We start from the raw sequence: 19,545 nt of genomic DNA on the forward strand, positions 1-19,545 counted from the left end.
CGGCCCTAAAAAGCAAAAAATAAATAAATGAATAAATGGACATTTTAACTTACTCATTCTGAGGTTAATGTGGAGAAATATTGTGAATCACTGGGTTCTTGAAAGGGGCGAAAAGAATCAAAGATATTCTGGAGCTGGGAGAGGTTTCTTAAGAACTCAGTACTCATCATTAAATGTCTCCAAAGACAGTTACCAATCACTGGGCTTTAGCTAACATGGGACCCCTCACTCAGTTGCATTTTGAGCTCCTGACGTAGATAATTCAGTAACATCTTCACCTCTGAATGCCAAAGCAAACACTGCTGCTGAACTTTGCCTCTTGAACTTCATTTTTCTCTACAATGCCCTTTTGAATTCTCTACAGATGTTTTCACTACTGGCATGAAGAGGAAGGAAGTTCATGCTGACTAATAACTCTGTTATTCCCAACAGAGTGATCATTTGTCTCCTCTGTCCATCTGCCTCCCTTTGTCTCGAGCAGTGAGGTGTGTATAGGAAGCTCTGCATCCACTTGACAAGGCGTTTAGGGGACCACTTATCGGGGCTACTCAGAGAAGGTTCACCTTCCAAAAGGAACTTGTCAAGGCTCAGTTGTTGGCAAGATGGATTAACAAGTGCTTCCAATTGATGAAATAGCTCTCTAGTGATCTAATGATGGTAGCTGAAAATTTTAGTTTTCTTTCTTTCTTTCTTTCTTTTTTTTTTTTTTGGCTGATAAGTAATTTCAGTTTTCTAATCTAAGAAACACCAAGTATTAAAAACCTTGTATTAAGATATGTGGGAGTGGTCATACCTTAGGACCTTTGGTTTTAGTCTAAAGATTGAAAATGCCCTTTGGATTTTATCTGGACAAGGAAGTTGCCCTCAGTAGAGACAGACTTCATATTTGGCATAGAAACAGCTGCTGGGCTATTCCTAGACCATTGAAGACAGAGCACCTGGCCCAGTGGGAGTAGATGTTCTCTCTTGCTTGCTTGTTTAAATAAAGGTCAAGCAAAAATTCTCTTTCTTGGTCTTCACTTCAGGAAGAAATAAGGGAGTGACTAGAATGTTATCTTCTAGTGAGTGTTTCCTTTTTCCTTAGGCCTCTCTTTATGGCCCTAATTAAAGTTAATGAATGACCCAGTGTAAGACAAGGGTTGAGCACAATATAGCTCACCTGAGGTAGCACATTTTTATGGGAAATGACCTTCAGTTCCTGCCTCGGGGATCCTTTGTTAGGCAATCTCTTAATTATAGACTTTATCTTTCCAAAACATTCAAATCACAAGTTAGCCAAATAACTTAGATGCCTTTCTAAGTGCTGGAGCTCTAAGTTAGCAGAAGAGGCTAAAGTTTAGGTAAATAAAAGGACCTATTTCATAAATGATTTTTCACCATAGGTGTTATGAAAAGCCTTGAGAAACCTTTGAAAACAGCAAACACATTAAAGAAAATAAAAATTTTATTCTGAGCCCTCAAATTTAAACATAAATCAGCTCAAAGTAGGGGTGTCCTGATGGGGGGGTGTTGGGGAGAGGGGAGGGAACTGGGGGTTGGGGAGGAGTTGTCTCTGCCAGATGTTTCAGGCTGACTTCCCTACCTATCACCTCCTCAGAATCTTAGGAGACCACATGATAGGGATGGTATTTTTAGAAGTCCCAATAAAGGACCACAGATAAAGAGGGAAACTTAGGGGACATTGGGAGATGGATGTAAGTAAATAAATTGCTCAAAAAAGCCATCAGAACAAGGCAGCTCTGCTTCATTAGTGGAGCCTTGAAAATTGCCTCAAGTCATTGGGTCGGGGATGGGATGAGGGCTGCATTCATATTCAGACCAAGGGCAAGAGTTTGAGGACTGCCTTTCTAAGGATTTGGATACCAAGGAGGAGCTGCTACTCCCAGAAAGGAAGAGGCAGGCTTTTCCAACCCCCATTCCCCTTAGATGAGAAAACTATAGCCCATCAGATCCTGGGGGCAGAGCTTCAGTCCCTGCCAGCTTGCATCTCTCACAAGTATCCTATCCTAATAAATCTACCTCTTGCCTATTACTTCGTCTCTCACTGAATTCCTTCTGCACTGAGACGTGAAGAACCTGAACATCAGTGAGTCCAGACACAGGGTGAGTGATTCTAATTTAAAACCTTGGGTTCAAGTCCCAATCTGGGTTTAGGCTGGGTTCAGGCTGTTAATGCTGTCAGTTTCACACAGAACCAAATCTTCATTCAAAGACAAAACACATTTTTATGTCCTGCAAATTTGTAAAGTACGATTTGGCTCCAAGTTCTTCCTATGACCCTGTGGTATTTTTAGAAAGTATGATATAATAAATGCTGACCTGAGTCTTTGACACATTTACCCAGAACTCCTGCATGAAGACAAGGGGTGGTATCCTTAACCTCAAGCTGTTAAATAGTCCATGCCTCTGAAACTTCCATTTCTGAAGAGTTTTGGAATTGCCTATGGCCTATTTAAAAGCCATAGGAAAAAAAGTTCATTTTTTGCCCCCCCCCCCGCCCATTTTTAATCCCTATGAGTAGCAGTATTTCTTGCTGTTAAAGGCAAGTACTTTTGAGTCCCAAATTTAACACTTGATTTGTGTCAATTTGTCTCACTTCCCAGGGCCTCAGCTTTATCATTTCTAGAATGGGATGATAATTAAACCTGCTTCACAAAGCTGATCTGAGGATTAAAGAGCCTAATCCAGTCCTTGGCAACTAGTAAGCATTCAGAATGTGTTACCTGCTCTTATAATGTGCTATTGCTGTCATTGTTATTAAACAATGTGTCCACATACTATTTATTCACTAGGCTTGGTCCTGAATTCTTCTAGCCTGGGGAAAATGACATATATCCACAATGTGCAGTTCTTTGTATCAGTTTCCAGAGGTTTTGAAGAATGAGTTATAGGGTCTGAAGGCATTTCCAAAAATGTGTTGAACAGAGAAGATACTGTTCACTATATTCCAGCCTCCGAAGGAGATGATACTGGGAAATGTGTTATTAAGGAACAGATTAGTTTAGACAGAAGATTAGGTGTGTAGACACATTTCATAGATTTTACACAATTTCCTAGTTTCTCTAACTTGTCAAATCTGTATTGAATATATATTGCATGATATGTGCTAGATTCACCATGAGATCCTAAGTTATGCTAAGTCTTCAGGATGCTATCAATAATGTTCACTGATGGTCAGAACTTAAACGGTAAAGTCTCATGAGCCTAAAACTGACAGCACTTAATGGCTTGTATCTAGCCAGAACCCAGGTTGAGACTTGAACCCATGTGCCAGGACTTGAACCCAGCCTAAACCCAGATTGGGACTTGAACCCACAGTTTTTAAATTAGAATCACTCACCCGAGTATCTGTACTTAATGAGATTCAGGTTCTTTGTTCCTCCGCACAGAAGGAATTCAGCGAGAGACAAAGTGATAGGCAAGAAGTAGATTTATTAAGATATATTTATTAAGATAGGATGCTGTGAGAGATGCAAGCGGGCTACACAGAAGCTCTGCCCTGAGGGTCAGGTGGGCTACAGTTTTATGATCCAAGGGGAGTGGGGGAGAGTGTGGGGAAAGACCACCTCTTCTTCTTTCTAGAGTAGTAGCTCCTCCTTGGTATCCAGTGAGAGTGTATTTGACCCTATAAAGTTAAACTAGGACTGTCAGCGTGCTTATTCAAATCAGCAGAAGGGTAATCCTTAAACTCCTGTCCTTGGTCTGAACTTGAATGCAGGCCTCACTCCATCCCCCACCCAATGACCTGAGGCATATCTGGCACCTCCACTAGTCAAGCAAACCTGCATCTTCTAATGATTTTCCTGAGCAATTATCAACTTACAGTGATCTCCCGAAGTTCCCTAGGTTTCTCTCTCTATGGTCTCTTATTGGGACTTTTACATCTACCTGTGTAACTATCCTACTGTATCCCTATCAAGCCAATGCTGCAGAAACCAATCCATTGCAAGCCTCAATTCGGGGAGAAGGAAGCCTTCAGAGTGAAGCTCTGGAGCTGGAGAGAAGGAGATGGAGTTTGTTTTCAGGAGTGGCTCCTGAGTCCTCTGTGCTTGGATGTGAGAGGGCCTAAATTAATCTGGGAAATCTTGACAAATGCTTTCCAAAAGTTAGATTTTACAAATATCAAGCATACTATCCCCCCACCCCAGGGGTACAGGGCATAGGCAAGGCAGCCAACATTTGGCCAGAGAAGAAGTTTAAATTCTCCAGAGGGATGAATTTGACTTTCTTGTCAACTGTCTTTGTGAAAATGGAAGGAAGTTTCTTCTGAAGCTCTTGTAGAATCGGAGTGGCATTGATGCTTCAGGTACAGAAACAGCTTGTCTCTGGGATAGAATTTCTTTCACTGCAGACTGAAAACTGAGGATCCAGCCTGAGTGATCTGTCAGTAGGAATGTACACTGACCATTCTCTGCACAGGAGTTTGGTTTTAAAGGTCACAAGTCCAACATCAACACTGGCTTGAAAACTAACAAAGTTCATTCTTAAACATAATTTCTCTGGAGGGAAGCTGATGAAATACAGGGGGATCACATGTGAGTTTTCATTTAAAAAGTTCATTTAAAACATCTCTGTCCAGAATTCTTGAGGATGTTTTAAAGTAATATTTAATATTTAAATTATTTATTCTAAATAATTCTATGCTTTTCATGTGAGAGCATGTAATTGTAGAAATTAATAGACTTTAGAAGAAAAACAATTTTTTTGGCCACACCCATGGCATGTTGAGGTTCCCAGGCTAGGGGTCTAATCAGAGCTGTCTGCAACCTACACCACAGCTCACGGCAACACTGGATCCTTAACCTGCTGAGCAAGGCCAGGGATTGAACCCTCAACTTCATGGTCTCTAGTCGAATTCGTTAACCACTGAGCCACCACGGGAACGCCCCAGAATTTTATATTAAAATAAAAAATTACATATAGATGAATTCATCAGTAAGCATCTGTGAATACATATATATGTGGATATGTGTGTGTGTCAGTTATAACTTTTTAGAAAGGATGTCACCATATAGCAATGAATGAATTTAGCCTTTTGGAACAGTGTGTGTCAATTATAACTTTTCAAAAAGGATGTCACCATATAGAATAGTCCTTTTAAAACAATTCCAATCATTTCATGTATTTCTCTATGAATGAACAAATTATATGTAATAATGCCATATAATAAAATAATTGGTAGATCAACCTAGTAATATTTTAAGAGAAATATTGATGTTGTTTTGGATCTGATTAATAATTTAATTTTTTTAATTTAATAATTAAAATGTTAAGTATTTAAAAATAAAATCTTAAAACACTAAATAAAATTTAATAATTGGAATTTTTAAAATGTAGTTAATAATTTAAAAAATCTCTGGGGTTCTTTATATAGCATGGTTGCAGCTGTAACCATTTTGATCAAAAATCGATGATCTAAAATGATCCTCAGTTTGGGTCAAGTTTAATGAAAAGATGTAGTTTAGGTGAAGCAGAAAGTTACACTGATTGTTTGCCTGGAATCTATACCAGTTGGTCTGGGATTTCACTTGAAGCCATAAATCCTACACTTCAGAGAGGAGCCAGCTGACCTATGGCAATGAAAGGATTTGGAAATGTGATCAGCCTGAGAGTTAATAGGTGAGAGATAAATAATACATGAAGAATGTTGAATTTAGACCTTTAGAAAGGATATGGCTTGAAAGGGCTATAAAAGGACAGTTTGATTTAGTTAAGAAGCTAAGAGTTGTTATTTTGGAAGTTTCAGAGTTGCCACTTTGCTTTAATCAGATACCTCTGGAGATAAGCTCTACCAGGACCTGGGATCTTTGCTTAGAAAACCTCTCCTAAGGACCTTGTTTCTGCAAAGGCCAAGAAAACTGAGAACTTTATTCCTTAAAATAAATATACAGTATTTATTATAAATAAATAGTATACAGAGTAGTTTTGGTATTCAGAACTCTTAATGAGCAGCTTTCAGCTGGGAGGAGGCCCCATGAAAGGGATCAATAAAGGGTGCCACCTATTACACACTTGATCTAGGACCTCCCTCCCCGCCCCTCTTTAGACCACAGGGTAGGAGGGTGCATCAACACATCTGCCTTTTAAGATTGCACTGGATTTTTTTTTTTTTTTTTTTTTCCTGCACCCATGTATACAGAAACTCCCCGGCCAGAGATGAACCTGTGCCACAGCAGTGACAACACTGGATCCCTAACTGCTAGGCCACCAAGGCATTCCAACCCTGGATTCTTAACTGGGCACTCAAAAGAAGGTTTCACCTGGTCATAGAAGTAGAATCTGGGTAAAATGAAAACAACAAAAAACAGCTAAGACTTTAGAGCCAGGAACAGATATCAAGAAAGGAGAGAATTCTTTTTTTTTTTTTTTTTTAGCCTATTATCTTTTTAGGGCCACATCCGTGGCATATGAAGGTTCCCAGGCTAGGGGTCAATCAGAGCTGTTGCTGCCAGCCTACACCACAGCCACAGCAATGCCAGATCCGAGCTGCATCTGCGACCTACACCACAGCTCAAGGCAACACCAGATCCTTAACCCACTGAGCGAGGCCAGGGATCAAATTGGCAACCTCATGGTTCCAAGTTGGATTCATTTCTGCTGCGCCACGACAGGAACTCCTCCAAGAAAGGACAGGATTCTTTATCTCTCTGTAAGACTGTGCTTTTTTTTTTTTCCCTCTGTATTTATGTAGTTTTCATGTGAAATTCATTCTTAAGGTTGTTGTAAAGTAGCTTCTTGCCATTTACACAGCTGACTGGGCTTGCTGCTGCTCTCGAAGGCCTTTTGAGGAGGAGATATGACTTCAGACACGGTCCACCTTCCCCAGTCCTTCAAAAACCTTGAGTGATGTCAGTGAACATCGAGTGAAATTAAAAATTGCCCAGATTTGTGGTCACTGTCTATACATGGACAGAAGTCCTTTATACTGGTACTTACCCATACACTTAACAACTTTGCATCATTTCTTAAACATTTGACTACACATCAAACCCAGACACCCCAGTCCTTGGGTAAACTTCAACTAAATGTTACAGTTAAGGAAGGTCCTAAACCTCTGCACTGAATACACCTAAGCCCTAATTTTTTCAGACCTCCCTTTGTTGTTTTTGGTTATACTCACAGCATAGGTAAATTCCTTGGCTCCTGGGCCAGAGATCAAACCTGTACCACAGTCATGACCCAAGCTGCTGCAGTGACAAAGCTGGATCCTTAACCCACTGCACCACGAGGGAACTCATGGACCTTAGGGATTTATTTTGTGTCTTTTGCAAAGAAGACATAATGCTTCTAATATTTCTTAATTAGAAAGAAAGGGCTAGGAAAGGACCCAGTTACCTTATTTCCAGACTTCAATTTAATTTATTAAGTTGTTACTGGTGCACTATTTCAAAAAGCATTTTGATGTGGACTGCAAATCAAGTTCTCTTTCAAAATAGATCATCTAACTTTGGGGGAAGGTGGACTTTAAAGGGTAAGACCAAAGTAAGGCGACAGGTTTTAATTGATGATAGAACAGAATCTGGACTTGTTCAGGCATAAACTGGAATCGGACTGAGTTATGTTTACACTACCTTAATTAATGTTTCAAGTCTGCTGATATATAGTGAAGAAAATCCTTGGGAATATGAGGATCAAAATTGTTGCAACTGTGAATGATCACTTACCCATTCGCCATCTCTCCAACAGACATTTACTCTGTTCCTATGAATGTAGGAATGGATTGACCCTGAATGTTTTCCCAGGTAGAGAGCATTCATGATCTTTGCCATATTGTGGAGGTGGGGAGAGAGAGAGAAGGTGTTAAGACATCCATGAACACATAATTATAAATTGTGGTTAAGAGCTGTGTTAAATAGGCAGTTGGTGTAATTTTTTTCCCCCCCATCTAGAGCGTATTTGAGATTATGACCGGTAGTGAAAAATAACTTTTCATTCTGGTAAATGGCTTTGGATCACTATTCTGAAGTGAAATCTCTTCTTCAAATATGAACTTCCCATCTGCAGCATTCTTTATACCAAGCTTGTGTTACTGTGTCAGAACTGGTTTAATGATCTTGCTCACAAAGTAAATAAAACAACAATGGTGTCTCTGTCTGTAGAATGTAGGTGTTGTAACGCGTCTGTCTAAAAGCTAGTTAAAATGCATATTTCAGTGAGAAGTGAGGAGACTTGGTGGTCTAGCCCAAAAATTCAGTTGCATTGTTAGTGTTGTGTTTATTGTTATTAGTATTAGTAGTACTTACAGACGGTTCAAATTACCGTCATTACTTTATTATCACTGATAAAGCACTAATGCAGTAGGTTAACTAGTTCACTGTGGCAATATATAATTAATCTAAGGTGATGTGATACATTTTCCCTGATTCCAAACTGCTCTTAAGATGTAAGAGGATTTAGGCAAATTCTTTTGTTCCACCATTTCCAGAGATTAGATGTGGAAAAGACCTTAAAAAGAAGAAATGATTTGCAAGTCCTTTCTTATGAAAGCTATGATGGCCTTAGCCACATATGCTATAAACCAGAATTTTGAATTTTTAGGCATGTATCTAGTTTATAATTTCAGAAGCATAGTGTATACACTTAAGTACTTATAAATAATGGTTCACAGGCTTGTAAGTTACAGGATTTTTTTTTTAATGTTAAAAACTGGGAAATTGTGATTTCTTTCTTTGCCTTTTTTTGAAAGTTGGACTTAAATCTTCTGCCTATGATATTTTAGAGATATTACCACTTGAAAGCAAGACTCTGAAATAAAAGCAAATGACAATAGCTTTCTAGGCTCTAATCCTGTGTTCCCACTAAATATATCTTTTGGGTGGGCATGACATTCACCATCTTATGAATACTGTAGAATATTTCATGATCTTCATTGTATTGTGGAAAATAGACTGTTCCCTTTCTCTCTCCCTCCCTCCCCGACTCTTCTCTCCCTTTCCCTTTCTGGTACTTTGCCAGAGCTGTCTGCTTCTTTCCTAGAGTCCCATAATTGAAGGTAATTTTTTAGAAGATGGTTTCAATTATCTAAAGCCAGTGGAATGTTTAACTGCCCCTTGCTATTGGTGAACTTGTTTACATTGGGATTTCAGATGAATTCAGATTACATGCAACCAGATGTTATCTGCTATGGTAGCTTTAAAAAAAATTCTATGAGGGAGGGGGCTTTACTACCATATTTAGGTCAACTGACCTCAAATTTCATAGAAGTATGCCACTTTGGGTAAACTTTTAATCAAAACTATGAGGCTATATGTCCTGTGTACAACAAAGATCATCTTATTTTCCAGATGTCTTTATAGTATGTAATACCGATCAGAAAACCTGTCTCACAAAAACATTTTTTTTACCTATCTAGTTGGAGATAATAAAATTAGGAACTGAAAGTTCATTCATGTTCATATTGTGCCTAAATTTCACAGATTTGCTGTCATGCTGTACAGATAATAGAAAATAAATGTTGTGATATTTAATAAGACAAAATATCTGAAGCAATAAAAGTCATCTGTGAATCAACAGCTAAATGCACTAGTCTATAGACAGTTGAAGGCTTATTTCCTTAACTGACAGCTTAAGTGAAGGCTTAGTAAGATATACTGTTTGTACAGGTTGAACTTTAACATCTGAAAGAAAAGCTGAATACACACATTTTAACTTAGAAAACAGGCAACAAGGTGAAATTAATCTCTATGAAAGAATTATTTGCTTTTTCAAGGGATCCAGAATACACTGAAGAAGTTTAAAAATAAAAGTTGGCTTTCAATGTGATTAAAATAAAATTTCAACTTTAAAGTTTAATTGCATATAATTTATACACACACATATATATTTGTTGTTGTTGTCATCATTGCTGAATCTTAAAGAAGGCATCAGGTATGATTGTCTTCATTATAGGTAGGGAGGGAGATTCTAAGAATTGTTTTAGGAAATAACACACACATGAATACAAATACATATATACATGCATATAGGTGAGTACATAAATGTATAAAATATATACACATATGCATACACATGTACATACATAGCTATGTAAAACTTAGCATGCTACTTGAACATAGTTGGCACTCAAATTAATAATGAACAAAGGAAGTGTTCTAGGACCTTCTGCAAGTAGAAAAAGAGAGGTCTGATAGGAGCTGGGCTTGATAAGGATGTAGCCAGTGTCAAAATCATGGTCAGGGAAGAAAATGTGAGTTAGGGAAGGACAAATGTTCTTTTTTTTTTTGTCTTTATAGGGCTGTACCCACTGAATATGGAAGTTCCCAGGCTAGAGGTCAAATCAGAGCTGTAGCTGCCAGCCCACACCAGAGCCACAGCAATGTCAGATCCGAGCCACATCTGCGACCTACACCACAGCTCACAGCAACACTGGATCCTTAGCCTACTGAGCGAGGCCAGGGATTGAACCTGCAACCTCATGGTTCTTATTCAGATTCGTTAATCCCTGAGCCATGACTGGAACTCCAGCATTCTTGACCTCTGTTCTTATTCCCTGTTCTTTCAGAGCCTCTTGTTGCACTCACCTGACAAAAAGTCAGATGGCAAGGACACCAGTTAAACAGCATGTAGGGAGTCAACCTCCACAGGCAAAAAGGAGGCCATAGAAAAATGGAAATGGTTATGGAAGAACACACACACACACACACACACACTCACACACATGAGACCATTGGTATTTTCCAATGGCTCAGCCCAGAGCTATTCTCATAATTTAAACCTGATGAAAATGGGCCACTGATACAGCTATTTTACCACTATTAGAGATTGTAGTCTTTCTAGGCAGTGAATTTAATTAGTAACCCAAGCACTGTTTCTTAATGACTCAGACTTGGTTATCCCTTTTTTCAAATGAGAATTCTTACTATGAACCAAATATTAAATGAATATGAAACTGCATCATAATTTTTTCTCTTAATAGCCAACTATTCATATAAAACACATTTGCAAATCAGTATTTTTACAGAATGAGAAATAAAATACAAACATAAGCTATCATTTTGTTTGGGTTTTACCCATTTTGATTTATATTTACAAATAAAACTTGAAGAGGGATGATAGGAGATTAGTTATTTGATGAGTTATCAGAGGAATTAGAGTCCTTAAGATAATTTCACAAATAAAAATTTTGATAAAAGATAAATAAGTAATTTAAAAAAATAGGTTGAGTCTAAAATAACCATGTATACAACTCATTCAATTTCAAAAGATTAAATTTATCTATGTATAATGCTTAAAAATTCATATAGTGTTATCTGACAGTGGAATATTATATTAATAACCTAGATATTAATAAATAAATGATGAACTAGAAATGTCTAAATGGTTTGAAATTAAGGTATGACCCAAATAACTTGTGGAATTAAAATATATTAGTGGACACCAGAATATATTTTGAAATGAATGATAATGAAAATATTACATATCAGAACTTGTGGGATGCAGCTAAGGAAGTGTGTAGAGGGAACTTTATAGTGTTAGAAGCATGTATTAGAAAGTAGGGAAGGCTGAAAATCAGTGATCTAAGTAATCAGCTCAAGAAGCAAAAGTAAAAGAAAGGTAATAATAAAGATAAGAGAATAAATCAATGTAGTTAAATACAAAGGCATGGTAGAGAGCTTCAAAACCAGGTCTTTAAAAGAATAACATTTTAAACTCTAACACAACTAATGCAGAAAGTGAGAGGGCAATAGGCACATTTTACAAATGTCAGATATCAAATCTAGATTGCTTTGGGTAGTATGGCCATTTTTACAATATTAAATTTTCGAATCCAGGAACAGGGAATATCTTTCCATTTCTTTACATCTTTAATTTCCTTGATTAATGTTTTATAGTTCTCAGCATATAGGTCCTTTGCCTCCTTGGTCAGGTGTGTTCCAAGGTATTTGATTTTTGGGGGTGCAATTTTAAAAGGTATTGTGTTTTTGTATTCCTTTTCTAAAGTTTCATTGTTAGTATATAGAAATGCTACTGAGTTCTGATTGTTAATCTTATATCCTGCTACTTTGCTGAATTTGTTGATCAGTTCAAGTAGTTTTTGGGTTGAGTCCTTAGGGTTTTCTATGTGTAATTTCATGTCATCTGCATACAGTGACAGTTTTATCTTTTCTCTTCCTATTTAGATGTCTTTTATTTCTTTTGTTTGTCTGATTGCTGTGATTAGGACTTCTAATAATATGTTGAATAGAAGTGGTGAGAGTGGACATCCCTGTCTTGTTCCAGATTTTAGTGGGAAGGCTTTCAGTTTTTCTCCTTTGAGAATTATATTTGCTGTGGGTTTGTCATAAATGGCTTTGATTATGTTAAGGAATGTTCCCTCAAACCCACTTTGGTGAGAGTTTTACCCATGACGTTTTTCACAGAACTGAAACAAACAATCCAGAAATTTATATGGAACCACAAAAAACCCAGAATTGCCAAAGCAATCCTGAGAAATAAAAACCAAGCAGGAGGCATAACTCTCCCAGACTTCAAGCAATATTACAAAGCCACAGTCATCAAGACAGTGTGGTACTGGTAACAAAACAGACATACACAACAATGGAACAGAATAGAGAACCCAGAAGTAAACCCAGACACCTATGATCGATTAAGCTTTGACAAAGGAGGCAAGAACATAAAATGGGAAAAAGACAATCTTTTCAGCAAGTATTGCTGGGAAACCTGGACAGCTGCATGTAAATCCATGAAACTAGAACATACCCTCATACCATGCACAAAAATCAACTCAAAATGGCTTAAAGACGTAAATATAAGACCAAACACCATAAAACTCCTAGAAGAGCACATAGGCAAAACATTCTCTGATATTGACCTTACAAATGTTTTCTCAGGTCAGTCTCCCAAAGCAACAGAAATAAAAGCAAAAATAAACCAATGGGACCTAAGCAAATGGACAAACTTTTGCACAGGAAAGGAAACCATAAAAAAAAAAAAAAGACAGCTAACAGAATGGGAGAAAATAGTTTCAAATGATGCAAGTGACAAGGGCTTAATCTCTAAAATATACAAACAACTTATACAACTCAACAGCAAAAAAGCCAACAACCCAATGGAAAAAGGGGCAAAAGACCTGAATAGGAAGATATACAGATGGCTAACAAGCACATGAAAAAAATGCTCCACATCACTGATTATTAGAGAAATGCAAATCAAAACTATCATGAGATACCCCCTCACACCAGTCAGAATAGCCGTCTTTAATAAGTCCACAAATAACAAGTTCTGGAGGGGTTATGGAGAAAAGGAACCCTTCTGCACTGTTGGTGGGAATGCAAGTTGGTATAACCACTATGGAGAACAGTATGGAGGTACCTTAGAAATCTATACATAGAACTACCATATGACCCATCAATCCCACTCTTGGGCCTCTATCCAGACAAAACTTTCCTTAAAAAAAGACACATGCCCCCACATGTTCATTGCAGCTCTATTCACAATAGGCAAGACATGGAAACAACCCAAATGTCCATTAACAGACAATTGGATTAGGAAGAGGTGGTATATATATACAATGGAATACTACTTAGCCATAAGAAAGAATGACATAATGCCATTTGCAGTGATGTGGGTGGAACTAGAGACTCTCATGCTAAGTAAGTCAGAAAGAGAAAGACAAATACCGTATGATATCACTCATATTTGGTATCTAATATACAGCATAAATGAACCTTTCCACAGAAAAGAAAGTCATGGGCTTGGAGAATAGACTTGTGGTTGCCAAGGGGGAGGTGGAGGGAGTGGAAGGATTGGGAGCTTGGAGTTAACAGATGCAAACTATTGCTTTTGGAATGGATTAACAAGGAGATCCTACTATGTAGCACTGAGAACTTTGTCTAGATACTTAAAATGCAGTACAACAAAGGTCTGATTGGACCCCTAGCCTGGGAACTTCCACATGCTGTGGGTGTGATCCTAAAAAGACCAAAAGAAGAAAATTGAGAAAATTCTCTCATTTGCAATAGCGTAAAAATAATAAAATATTTAAAAATTAATTTAACCATGGAGGTGAAAGATCTGCACACTGAAAACTATAAGACATTTATGAAAGATGACACAAATAAGTGAAAAGTTATCCTGTGTTCTTGAATTGAAAGAATTAATGTTTTAAATATTCATATTATCCAAGGTGAGCTATATAGATTCTTCAAAATTCTGATGGCATTTTTCACAGAATTAGAATGAATAATTCTAAAATTTGTATGGAACCACGAAAGACTCTGAATAGCCAGAGCAACCTTGATAAAACAGAACAAGCTGAAGGCATCACAATTCCTAATTTCAAACTATTTTACAAAGTTATAGTGATTAAAGCAGTGTGATACTGGCATAAAGTAGACACATAGTCAATGGAGCAGAATAGAGAACCCGGAAATATACCCACATTCATATGGTCAGTCATCTTTGACAAGGATGCTAAAATGCACAATGGGTAAAGGATAGTCTCTTCAATAATATGTTTGGAAAACTGGACAATCACATGCAAAAGAATGAAATTGGACACTTATACACAAAAATCAACTTGAAATGGACAAAAGGCTTGAATGTAAGACCTGAAATCATTAATTTCTATGAGAAAACATAGGGAAAAACTCCTTGACATTTGTTTTGTCCATGGTTTTGTTTTGGATATGATATCAAAAGCAAACACTAGAGGCAGCAAACCCAAAAATAAGTGAGATGGACTATACCACACTAAAAAGATTCTGCCCAGCCAAGTAAACCATTAACAAAATGGAAAGACACCCTATGAAATGGGGAAAAAAATATTTGCAAACTATATATCTGATAAAGGGTTATTATCCAAAATATATAAAAAATTCATGCAACTCAATCCTAAAAACAAACCAAAAATGAGCCAAGGACCCAAATAGACATTTTTTCAAAGACATACAATTTCCCAATAAGGGTATGAAGATGTGCTCAACACCACTAATCACTCAGAAAACATAAATCTATACCACAATTAGATAACGCTTCACTGTTGTTAAGATGGCTGTTATCAAAATAAGAGATAAATGTTGGTGAGGATTTGGAGAAAAGGGAACTCTCTACACTGTTGATGGGGATGCACATTGGTACATCAATTATGGAAATCAGTATGCACTTTCCTCACAAAATTAAAAATAGAACTACCTCATGGATCCAGCAATTCCATTTCTGAGTATATATCCAAAGGAAGTAGAATCAGTATTTTGAGGAAATACCTGCACCCCCCATGTTCATGGCAGCATTATTCACAAAGCCATATGTGGAAACAACCTAAGCTTCCATCAATGGACAAATGGATAAAGAAAATGTGATACATACACACACATGTACACACATAACAAGTAATGGAATAAACTATATATAATATAGTGGAATAATTAGACAGAAAAATATTGTATATTGACACTTATATGTGGAATCTAAGAAAGTCAAACTCACAGAAGCAGAAAATACAATGGTGGTTGCCGGGGACCAAGGTTAGGGAAAGGGGGGAGTTGTTGGTGAAAGGGTACAAACTTATAAGTCTGGGAATCTAATGTACAGCATGGTGACTATAATTAAAAGTACTGCATTGAATACTTGAAATTTGTTAAGGATACATCATATGTTATTATCACATACACACACACAAATAGTAACTATGAGATGATAGTTGTGTTAATTATCTTGATTGTGGTAATCATTTTGCAATGTATAATTTACTAAATTGTCACATCGTATAACTAAAATACATTCCATTTTTATTTGTCAGATAATAAGATAAAATTGTGAAAAGCAAAAAAGTCAGCAAAATAAAACAAAATTAAGAAAAATTATGTATTTTAAAATACCTTCAGAAAACATCAGATACCTAGGAATAAATCTAACAAAAGATATGCGGGACCTTTACAAAGAAAACTCAACATATTAATGAGAGAAAAAAATGGCATAAATTAATGGAGAGTTCTGCCATGTTCAATGATTAAAAAAACAGAAAATAAAGATAGCAGTTCTCTCCAAGTGAAACTTTAAATTCATTCTACTAAATAAGCATTCCAGAACGCCTATGTGTGTGTATAATGTAGCAGTCTGATACTAAAAAGTAATCTGGAAATATATAGGAGCCAGGAATTGCAAAGACAGTCTTGAAAAAGAACAAATTTGATGGACTTGGATTCCTAAATATCAAGATCTATAATAAATGATTGGGACTGAGCATAAATTCTAGTGATGGCTTCTGGAACTTTAGTGATGGAACATCTAGTGATGTTCTGTGACTTGATCTTGAGCATAGAAGTCCATTGAGGCATGCAACTGGAGATTTGTCTAGTTTGAGGTATAGGTATTATAGTTCAATGAATATTTCTGAAACCAATGTGGGAAAATATTAAAATGTAACATAGGTGGGTGAAAAAATACACAAATTATTCCTATGGTTTTCTACATGCTTGTAATACTGTAATAATTTCAAAAGAGGTACTTCATATAAATATTTTTGATTTAGGCTGTATTTTGATTACAACTGTGTATACTGCAAAAAAAAAAAAAAAAATTCTGTACCTTGCCTCCACTGTACTATTTCATGATTTTCCGTGCATCAGACCCTAGCAAGAGTTATTGTAATGTGAGAAGACATGAAATGTGGATGCTGTAGATCACAAAATCCTCTACACCTATGTCCTAAAGAAATATGTGGACAGACAGGGTTGGATTGAAAGCAGGTAAAAAGCCTCAACAGCAATCCAAAGTGGGTGTTGGGGAAAGAGAAGTACCCAGAGCACTTGGAGTGCTACAACTGTCAGTAAGTAAATATTCACTTGACAAGCTACCAGATCACCTTTAAAAATGCTTTTGTCCAAGGGCGGTTCACTCAACACTCAATTACTCAGGGACTGAGTGTACAGGCCTTCAATTTTCTCCTTTTTAAGAGCCACTGTCTGAGGCATAAGAGAATCATAGCGCAGCACTCTGCTGTCATATTTGTTGTTTGCTGTGGCTAGAGAGAATTCTGTCCAGATTTCCTCTAAAACATTTGGGGTAAAATTGTCAAATCCAGGATCAAACTGTAGGTGTGAAAACTGTTTTAAAAAGTATATAAATGGAATTACCATAGTGGCTCAGCAGGAATAAACCCAGCTAGTATCTGTGAGATTGTGGGTTCGATTCCGGGCCTTGCTCAGTGGGTTAAGGATCTAGCATTTCCATGATTTGTGGTGTAGCTTGCAGATGTGGCTCAGATCTCACATTGCTGTGGCTGTGGTGTAGGCCAGCTGCTGCAGCTCTAATTCAACCCCTAGCCTGGAATCTTCTATGTGCACAGGTGTGGCCCTAATAAGCAAAAAAAAAGTTTTTTTTTAAATTAAGTATATAAAATATACTATTATTGTTGTTAGTTTGTCATTGCCTTGTAGCATATTGCACCATGCTTTGTTTATCCTCAGTTTAACTACATTCATTTGGAAACAGAAGTTGAAAAATCTGAAATTCGGAGTTCCCGTCGTGGTGCAGTGGTTAACGAATCTGACTAGGAACCATGAGGTTGCGGGTTCAGTCCCTGCCCTTGCTCATTGGGTTAACGATCCGGCATTGCCGTGAGCTGTGGTGTAGGTTGCAGCCGCAGCTCGGATCCCGAGTTGCTGTGGCTCTGGCGTAGGCCAGTGGTTACAGCTCCAATTTGACCCCTAGCCTGGGAACTGCCATATGCCGCGGGAGCGGCCCAAAAAAATAGCAAAAAGACAAAAAAAAAAAAAGAAAGAAAGAAAGAAAAATCTGAAATTCAGGTTTTCTGGTGGTATTTTTTTTTTTTTTTTTTTTTTGAGGAGTGGTGGTGGAGTCTAGGATAGGCTCCCTTATTGGTTAGTTTTCATATTCTTGTGATCAATTACCATATCATGATTAACCAGTATTTATTCATTTTCTGGTGCACACACAGCCTGCTATTAGGCCTACATTTTCCCTTTGTAGGGTGGAAAACGTAGCTCGGTTTAACACGAGTGCAAACTCCAATGCCTGTGGAGACCTGGGAGGTACTCTCAACAAGCAAAATGTAAGAAAAACAAACAATAAAGTATGTTACATTATAAATGGAACCAGAGAATTATCCACAGTGTCCTGAGACAGTAGAGAGTGGTCTTGAACTTGAACCTTCTCAATGTGGCCGGCTCCACTCGGCTCCCGCTGATTATAGCCATGCATGAATTTTGGGCCACTGTTGCTGTCAAAGCTTGATTTTTCAAGGGAAGCCTTAAATCTTTCTCTCTCTTTAAAACAACAACAGGAATGAAATCTACCAATTTTAAAATCAATCCAGGAGTTCCCGTCGTGGCGCAGTGGTTAACAAATCCGACTAGGAACCATGAGGTTGCGGGTTCGGTCCCTGCCCTTGCTCAGTGGGTTAACCATCCAGCGTTGCCGTGAGCTGTGGTGTAGGTTGCAGACGCGGCTCGGATCCCGCGTTGCTGTGGCTCTGGCGTAGGCCGGTGGCTACAGCTCCGATTCAACCCCTAGCCTGGGAACCTCCATATGCCGCGGGATCGGCCCAAGAAATAGCAACAACAACAACAACAACAAAACAACAACAAAAAAGACAAAAGACAAAAAAAATAAAATAAAATAAAATAAAATCAATCCAGTTAGAAACTAATAAACTTTATTGAAATCACACAGGCCAAACAGAATGCTTCTAAGGGCTATTTTTGGTATGGATCTGTGAACAGTAACCTGCATTTGGGAAATAGAACTCATTATTTGTATAAAAATATATGAAACAATACTAAATACTGAATACCATGTGCATTCATTATTTTTTTGTTGTTTTTGTTTTTTTGTTTTATGGCCACACCTGCAGTATATGGAAATTTCTGGGCCACTGATTAAATCCAAACTATACCTGTGACCAGTGGTAATGCCGGATCCTTTAACCCACTCTATCTGGGCTGGAGATCAAACCCCCACCTCCATAGCAAATCCAGCGGCTGATGTCAGGTTCTTAACCCACTGTGCCACAGTGGGAACTCCCATGCATTCGTTCTTTATTCAGGCATACTTTTCAGGCCCCATGCACTATGTGAGTTTCTAAGTTTACAAAGATGGACAAACATGTTTTCTATTGTCAGGCTGTGGTCTGAGAAAAGAAATAAGTAATTAGATCTGTCATTAAACAAATCTAATAGCCATGGGGACCATTTGTATAGTAGAATTTCAGAGGTAGAAGCTGTGCTAGCATTTTTCTTAAGGCAACAGGAAATAATTGGGAAATAATTAGCTTCTTTTTTTATATATTGTTTAAATACTTCCTGTCTATCATGGCTATAGATACTTTAGCCAAATCACAAGAAGCGAAAACAAGTCATAAAATTACCTCCCAGTTGATTCCTAAAGGAAGTACTATCGTGAAAGTGTGAGATTGCCTGAGGATCTCTTATTAACTAATAGTTTCAACACCCTTTTAAAACAGATCCTTAATTACACTAATTAAGTAGGGTTATTTATTCTAAAGGGGTAAACAATCAACTAGCTAGCTATTTATCTACACACACACACACACACACACACACACACACACACATTTATCCACAC

The 19,545-nt window shown here is 37.5% G+C and overlaps 1 protein-coding gene across 5 annotated transcripts in view; it reads left to right on the forward strand.

Annotated features, from left to right (window-relative positions):
- Positions 1-19,545, forward strand: part of MACROD2 (MACRO domain containing 2) — a 2,051,742-nt gene that overhangs the window by 950,953 nt on the left and 1,081,244 nt on the right. The window lies entirely within an intron of this gene.

This window comes from Sus scrofa, chromosome 17 (assembly GCF_000003025.6).
Source record: "Sus scrofa isolate TJ Tabasco breed Duroc chromosome 17, Sscrofa11.1, whole genome shotgun sequence".
Classification (NCBI taxonomy): Eukaryota; Metazoa; Chordata; class Mammalia; order Artiodactyla; family Suidae; genus Sus; species Sus scrofa.